This window comes from Nelumbo lutea, chromosome 1 (assembly GCF_056320005.1).
Source record: "Nelumbo lutea isolate HS-2025 chromosome 1, American lotus-T2T, whole genome shotgun sequence".
In the NCBI taxonomy this organism is placed as follows: Eukaryota; Viridiplantae; Streptophyta; class Magnoliopsida; order Proteales; family Nelumbonaceae; genus Nelumbo; species Nelumbo lutea.
Window position 1 is genome coordinate 170,691,353 of NC_142684.1, and position 8,194 is coordinate 170,699,546.

General features: G+C 38.7%; 1 long non-coding RNA gene across 1 annotated transcript; it reads left to right on the forward strand.

The window, feature by feature from the left end:
* The first annotated feature begins 3,273 nt into the window (after positions 1-3,273).
* Positions 3,274-4,710, forward strand: LOC148879144 (uncharacterized). The gene is made up of 2 exons (XR_016105490.1): positions 3,274-3,773; positions 3,888-4,710. It is a non-coding gene; the product is annotated as an uncharacterized LOC148879144 (long non-coding RNA).
* Positions 4,711-8,194: the final 3,484 nt, after the last annotated feature.

Genomic DNA, 8,194 nt, shown 5'->3' on the forward strand with positions numbered 1-8,194 from the left:
CCACCATTTTGATGAGAGAATCTTTCTCAGTCAACATAAATACATAACTGATATTCTTCTTGATACTTAGATGCAAGACTGCAAACCTTCACCAACACCCATGCAGGCCCAACTCCATTTTGATGACACCTCTAGCACCATCTTGTACGATCCATCACCATATCGAAGACTGGTGGGCTGCTTAGTTTACGTCACAGTAACCAGGCCCGACCTTTCATTTGCTGTAAGCTGCCTAAGTCAACATATGCATGAACCTCATCAAGAGCACCTTGGCATTGCCTTATGTGTTGTTTGGTATCTCAAAGGCACTTCATTGCATGGCATATCTCTTTCGAGCAACAACAACCTTGTTCTCAATGGATACACCGATTCTGACTGGGCTAGTTGCCCGTCACTGATGATCAACCACTGGCTAAATCACTTTGCTTGGCTCGTCTCCTCTATCTTGGAAAACCAAGAAGCAGCCAACAATTTATCGCTCCTTGGTAAAGGTGGAATACCAGGCAATGGCCTCCGTCACAACTGAAATAGTTTGGCTTCGACGTCTCTTAGCTGATCTCACCATTCAACTTTCATCACCTATGCAACTACATTGTGACAGCAAGACAACACTTCACATAGCAGCCAATCCCGTTTTTCGCGAAAGAATGAAACATTTTGAAATTGATTGTCATTTCGTTCGTAAACAAGTGCAAAATGGCTCTTTACAGACTCATTACTTATCGAGCTCTTCTTAGCCAACTGATCTTCTCACAAAGGCTCTTCCCGCAAAAAAAATTCACCATCTCCGCTCCAAGTTTGGCGTTTTGATGCCTTCTGATGCTCCAACTTGAAGGGGGAGGGGTGTTAGGATTAGAGTTTTGGGCCCACATGCAGTTTAACCACTTGGCCCACTTGCAGTCCGGTTGGTTAACTGGGTTGTTACACCACAACCGACTATCTTTGTAATTAGGGTAAAATACAAAAACCTCCCCTGAAGTTTCTAACAATCATAAAAACCTCCCCTATAGTTTTATTTTAACAAAAACCTCTCCTGAGCTTTTGAGAAATTCAACAAAAACCTCCCTTCTGTCATTGTTCCAGACGGAAAACATTAGATTGATGCACCAATTTTTTCCAAATATCCATTCTACCCTTTTATAAATTATTTTACATACAAAATTACTGAAATTATCCCATTTTAACTCAACAAAAAAAACATATTTCAGTAATTTTGTATGTAAAATTACTAAAATGATGTTAAAAGAGGTTTTTTTTTTGTTGAGTTAAAATGGGGTTATTTCAATAATGTTGTATGTAAAATAATTTATAAAAGGGTAGAGTGGGTATTTGGAAAAAACCGGTGCATCAATCTAACGTTTTTCGTCTGGGACAGTGATGGAAGGTAGGTTTTTGTTGAGTTTCTCAAAAGTTCAGGGGAGGTATTTGTTAAAATGAAACTATAGGAAAGACTTTTATGATTGTCAAAAACTTCAGGGGATGTTTTTTGTATTTTACCCTTGTAATTATAAATACTAGTTGAAACTCAATAAGAAGAATATAGAAGTTTTCTGTTCCCAGTACCACCTTACAAAGTGGCTAGAGTTGATCAGTGTAGAAATAAACAGGGTTGGGTTTGCCCTGCAATTTCTCTTACTGGGATGGATATGGTCTAGTGCATGGTTTTCAAAATTGGACCAGACCAGAAAAACCGGGAACCGGTCAAGTGATTGGTTCTATTTTACCCCTGAATTATTATTTTGCCAAAAATTGTTGATTTGGTCAATAAACTGTTGACTCGGGTGTTCGAACCGTCTAACGGTTTTAGCTATTTTTTATTTATTTTTATATTTTTGTCAAAATGATCCATCCATTCAGTTTGAACAGTCAAACTGTTTGACCCAGGAACCAAACCCCTGACCAGTTCATTGTCGATTCAGTTTTAAAAACCTTGGTCTAATGTAAAGATCCATACTAATATAGGGCTGTCAACGCCAACGGGTCTCATTATAATCTGAATATTATTCGCAAGTGAAAATTTAGGGCATAGTGTAAGAGATGGTTACTCTCACATTTACGAGTTAGTCTTTACATTTACACACACACACACACACACACACACATATATATATATATATATATATATATATATATATATATATATATATATATATATATATATATATATATATTTGTTACATCTGTTACATTTACATTTACACACACACATATATATATATATATATATATATATATATATATATATATATATATATATATATATATATATCTGTTACATGTCACAGTGAATGCTTGGTTGGTGCAACAAGTTTAACAAATATGGATTCATTATCAACAATTTCATCCGTCACAGTGAATCAACTCATTTTAGATCTCCTATTACAGCCACACTAACAACATTTTTTATTTTTTTCATACTTGTATTTGGTCGTTCACGGGGAAGTATTCCCAATGCACAGCAATTGTAGTGTCTTGTGGAGGGGATCTGGACGGACTGCATGATTTATGCTTATTGTCAAAGTTGAAGTGTTTTCATGTTTGAATTGGAATTAGGGAAACCAAATCTAAGGACACAAAGCAAAGTGAGATATATACCAACAAGGTACAAAGTAAAAATTTGAACGGTACTCTTAAATGGATTTTCTTTATATACTTAGGTATTACATTGCCTATATGGACTTAAAATAACAGCATAGATTATTCTTCGATCATTCTGGATCAACGGGTGCGTAACTTAGCCAGTATCCTTCAGCACGTCTCCTCTCTTCCGTTTTTATGCTTGTTGAATAAAAAACTCTAAAGAGAAAGGATAAAAGAGCAAATAAGTGATGATGGGAATGATAATAAGAAGAAAATATCAGATTTAAGATAGGCAAAAGTGAAAATGAGATTTGAAGAAGTGACTATGGAAGCAATGGTGTAAGCAGAGGTCCAAGTGGACGAGTCGACTGGAGGGTGAAAAAGGTGGTGGTGTATAAACAATGGTTAAAGTGGAAGGATAGTAATAGTGTCAGGACAATGGTGGTGGCTGAAATCTTGCCACATTACAAGAATCATTGATTGATATGGCGAGTCACGACGACAGAGACCGGAGGAGGTAGCAAAGGCAATCGGTGGGGGGATAACGGTCTACAAATTAAAAGAAAAGCTAGAGGTGTTACTGAGATATCATTTATGGACTTAAAACAGATCAGTAAGTGTAGTGAAATATTGCCTGATGGTGGCTCAATTGTTGATGACTAATTTAAGGGTAAATTACAAAGACCCTACTTTATCGAACTGGGTTGGGGGTACGACTGATTCGGCGGAAATACAGAGGGGGGCAGCAACTGGTTGTGACAGAGGGCGCGGCAACCGTGGGAAGGAGCAGAAATAGAAAAAGAAAACAAATAATAAAAGATGGAGAGAGAGGGAGAGAGGCCGGTGATGGATTCGCCGCCGTTGAGTTCGAATCCTCCGCTACAATCAGTTGCAGCGGTGGAAGACGGTGACGGGTTTGAAGGCGGAGGCGGCGGTGGAAGTGGAGGAGGAGTTGCTCTTCCGACGGCTATAGGGGAGGAGAGAAAGGGAGACCGGCAAGTTCTCTACCTCTCAGAATAAGCGATGTCTGCGCCCAGGCGCTCAATCTCCATGACACCGATATCTAGCTGGGGTGCTAGGCAGCCCAAACTGCATCCAGGGAAGCAACGAGGTAACCAGGAATTAGTGAAAGGATGCATGTGAACCAACATGTTCACTACTGATTGGTAAACAAAGCGAGGGAAAAGGCTAAAGTGAGGGAAAGTTCTTCTCAGCATCTATATATTATGTCTTCTTGTGTTATTCTCGATAATAATCCATTCCATTTCATTTTCTTTCATGATGTATATATATGCGATCGAATGCAGTATTCCTGAGCATAGATTGCGGCTCCTTTGTTCTTTCATTGATGCAAACAATATCGCATTGGTAGGAGATGATCCCCACATTAAAAGCGGCGAAAAGGAAACTGTTCCAAATGTAGATAATTCAGTGGATCGTCCATTCAAAGCTCGGAGAGTATTCCACAGCAGAAAGAAGAATCGCTACTCCATAGACGTGGGGAAGGGAGAGCGCGTCCTTCTCCGAGCACATTTTTACTATGGGACTTACACGGATGAAACTTTTGATCTTTAGGTTGACGACAATTACTGGGCTATAGTCAAAAATAGCAGTGCAGACCCATTTTACTACGAACCAAGTTTGATGCCATAAGCATTTGCTGAGGATCTGATGCTGAGGAAAAATACAGAGGAGCGGTGAACAAAGTGAGGGAAAAATCTAAAGAAGTGTATATCAAAGACCGATTTGATCGATCCCCGGCCTAAAGACGACCCCATCTTTAGTAACGATTGGGACAAGGAGACAATCAGAAGCTGGATCTCGAATATGTTCTTCCTCACGAAGCAATTCCCACCGGTGGTTCTCAAGGAGATGATGAAGCAGAGCTTCCAGGATGTGCTGAATAGAGGAAAACGGAAGCGGCCCAAGGACTTGCAGAGGATTGTCTTGTACAACACCCTGGTGGAACCCCATTTACAGATGTAGAGAGCAGCAGCGATGGTAATTCCCGATCTCCCTTTCTCTCTCTCCTTATCGCAGCTGATGTCCGTGTATCCTGAGGTCGGGGAAGAAGAACAATGTTTTTTTATTACAATGGTAGTATGAAAATTAAAAAATATCGTTACAGTCGAAGGGGTTTTTATCTCACAGTCATAGTACGGGGGGTGTTTGTCGCAAAACAAAGTACAGACTTTATCACAGACCCCATAGTACAGGGGAGTCTTTGTAATTTACCCCTAATTTAAATGTACCAATGAACAAGGATCACTTATATAGGAATAGAACTTGGACGGGCCCTGCCTGAGACTGAACCGATTAAGCCCATTATTTTACATGGGTTCAGCTAGGCTTAGCTTTCTGGTTCTCGGGCATAGCGTGGGTAAAACTTGAGGCTTGTTATGTTTTTTTATAGTGGGACCTAGTCCTAAGGTAGTCTCATTCTGGTCTGATTATAGACATATATAAATACATATTAGAGAAAACCATGCACGTAGAGACCCAAGCCCAATCAATATAGCTCTACGTTCGCATGCTCATGCATGGTTTGTATGATGGCCCATTCTCATTCTGAATACTTTGTAGAAAGCTCTTATCATTCTTTTTATTCTATTCAAATTTGACCGATGACAAGCATATATAAACACACATTTGCACGTATCAAGTTTCAATTTGGACGGATTGAACAACCCAAGCCCAGCCCAGCCCAGGCCTTAACCAATCCAAATATCTCAAATTTCAGTGTACGTTGGGCTTGCATTAGACAATTTAGTCTTAAACTCATGGGCCTTACGCCCTAAGTTAACCTTAAACTTAGCCCAGCCTGTCCGACCAACGCCCCAACTCCCATCCAATGGCCTGGTTAGACAGGCCATGGGATTTCTTTATTCATGGGTTATAAACATGAAAAAAGAACGTCAAAAATGAAATAGATATATCACTAATCTAAATAATTAATACTCAATGAACTTGATTCTTTTTAAGCCCGTCAATAATCCATTTTTATAATTTAAATTTTGAAATAGCATCAGTCTAAATAGTGACAAGAATCAAGTGATTTGGCAAGGAGTGAGGAGAATCATGACTTGCTAGAGACTCGACTCCTAGGGAGTTGAGGAGAAAGTACTTTCGCAATTACACTCAGTCATTAATCATAGAGTCAATAGTATTTGGTTTTTGGTGAAAGCACTTCAAAATACTTTATCTTGCAAGTATATCTTTACTTTATAATGCTAATACAGAAGTCATAAAAGTTAAATTAGAATATTATTATGATGTGAAAACATTCAAACTGTAATTATCTTAAAGATAGAGTAAAGAAATCTTTCAAAATCCAAAACAATTGTTCATCTCTATATCAAGAAATCTTAATAAATAAACAAAATGACTCTTTAAAAGAGTTCAAGTTTTGAAGTTCTTAAAGACTTGGCTGCCCCCATCAGCTAGCGGACTGCAGCATACGACCTTTCTTAAGGTTATATGTTCAGACCAAAACTTCTGAGATCTCGACAACTGTTGATAAGATAAGCCATGACTCTGGCCTCAGCCTCAAAGACCCTTAAAGAAGTATTTGGGGGCTAAAGAATCGACGACGGCCAATTACTTAATAAAAAACACGACGAATGACACATTAAGTAAACAACACTTCTCCACTAAGGCAACCACTAGTGATCTCGGCCATAAAGCCCCTGCACAATGACGCACTGAGCATGATGCCGGTCCTAGCCACAGTCGACTTCCTTCTTTTTCGCTAAGGCAAAGAGTTTCAAGACTTTGGTATCTGCCATCGAATGGTTCGTGGTATCGACAATGGCCTAAAGGACTCTAATATAGAACGTCCTTACGAAAGACAAAGTAAATAACCATTTTGAAATAAAGAATTACTTTATTAATGGATAGAAAGTTTCTTTACAAAGATGCCTCTTTGGGGGGAGGCATCAATCCCTTGTACAAAACAAAGAAGAAGAAGAAGAAGAGGAGAAAGAAGAAAAAAGAAGAAAGTGAGAACATCTTTGGGCAAGAAACTTAAGTTGCATTTACTCAAATGTCCTTACAAAAAAAATGCCTCTTATGGGGGAGGCGTCAGTTCCCTACAAAAAAGAAGAAGAAAAAAATACAAGTTTTAGGGGCACACAAGCCCAAACAAAAAAAAAAAACAGGAAAAGTTCATTGGCCCCCTCCAGTCTGAGCGGCGGCCTGGGAATCTAGCACAATATGAAAAGAAACTACGTCGAGAAAAGCTTCAAAGAAAATGGCAAAAATCGAATTATCAGGAAGAATAACTCTTCACTAAATAATTAAGAAAAAATCAACATCAAAAAACTCCCTTAGTCTTCCCCTAGGTACTCTTTATATAGGCCTACACCCATATGACTCTTACAAGAAAATTTCCTAATCTACTAAAACACTCCATAATGGAATCCTACTAAAACTCTTCAAAAAGAAAGCCTTAATTGAACAAAAATTCGAAAATCATGATCTAATGCTAAATTGGTAATTTTGAATTAGAATAGAAGTCTTGCACTGACACTAGCTTGGTAAATTGGAACTAAGATAGAAATTATGTGCTGGTGCTAAATTGGTAAAATTGAACTAAAATAGAAGTTCTTCATTGATGCTAACTTGGTAAGTTCGAACTAAGCTATAAGTTTTGCACTGGCGCTAACTTGGTAAATTTGAACTACGATAGAAGTTTGATGTTGGCACTAACACAATAATTGATTACTCGGTTGGATTAGTAACGTCATCCAAGCTTCTTATGTGTCTTGGAGTGGTCTCAACTTGCATATAATTTATTGTCCTTCTCCTGTACTACATCATCCTCCCCAAGTTGGAGAGAATCCATCGGATTCAAATCATCATCTGATTGATCACCAACATATGGTACCAAGTGTTTGACATTGAAGACATCATGGGTACATATATGCCTAAGTAGCTTTAGTCTGTAAACATTCTAATTGATGACTTCAACTATATCGCATGGTCCAACCTTAGTGCCAGCTTTCCATGTTGCCCAACCGGTAGGCAGTCCTCTGTTAAAATGGCCTAAACATAGTCTCCCACATCAAATACTACTTTCCTCCTTTTTCCATCAACATGTTGTTTGTACTTAGCATTAGTTACCGTCCCCGTTGAAACTTGGAATATGTGACAATGCACCTCAAACCTTGTGATGTCTCTTGTCATCTTAGGCCAAAAGTAACTTACTAAGATAAGATTAATTGTTTTGCCTCGCCCAAAATGTCCTTTATTGTGAAGCTCTTTACCAATTTTCAATCGCCATGAGCAATAAGGTATACATAGGCGATTCCCCTTGAATAGGAAGCCATCATATACCACAAAGTCTATCCTCCTACCTGCTTGCACATCCTCCATTATACTAGCAAATTAAGGGTTAGTGAAAAATAATTCATAGAAAGTATCAAACCTCGGTACATGTGCTTGAAACCTGAATAACATGGCTTTCCTTCAGCTGAGAACAACATTGATTCCAACCTTAGAGGCATCACAATCAACTTCAAAGGGTTGCTTGAACTTGGGAAGGGCTAACACGGGTGCAGCTATCAATCGTACCTTCATCTCAATGAAGGCCCTTTCTGCTTCAATAATGAACAAA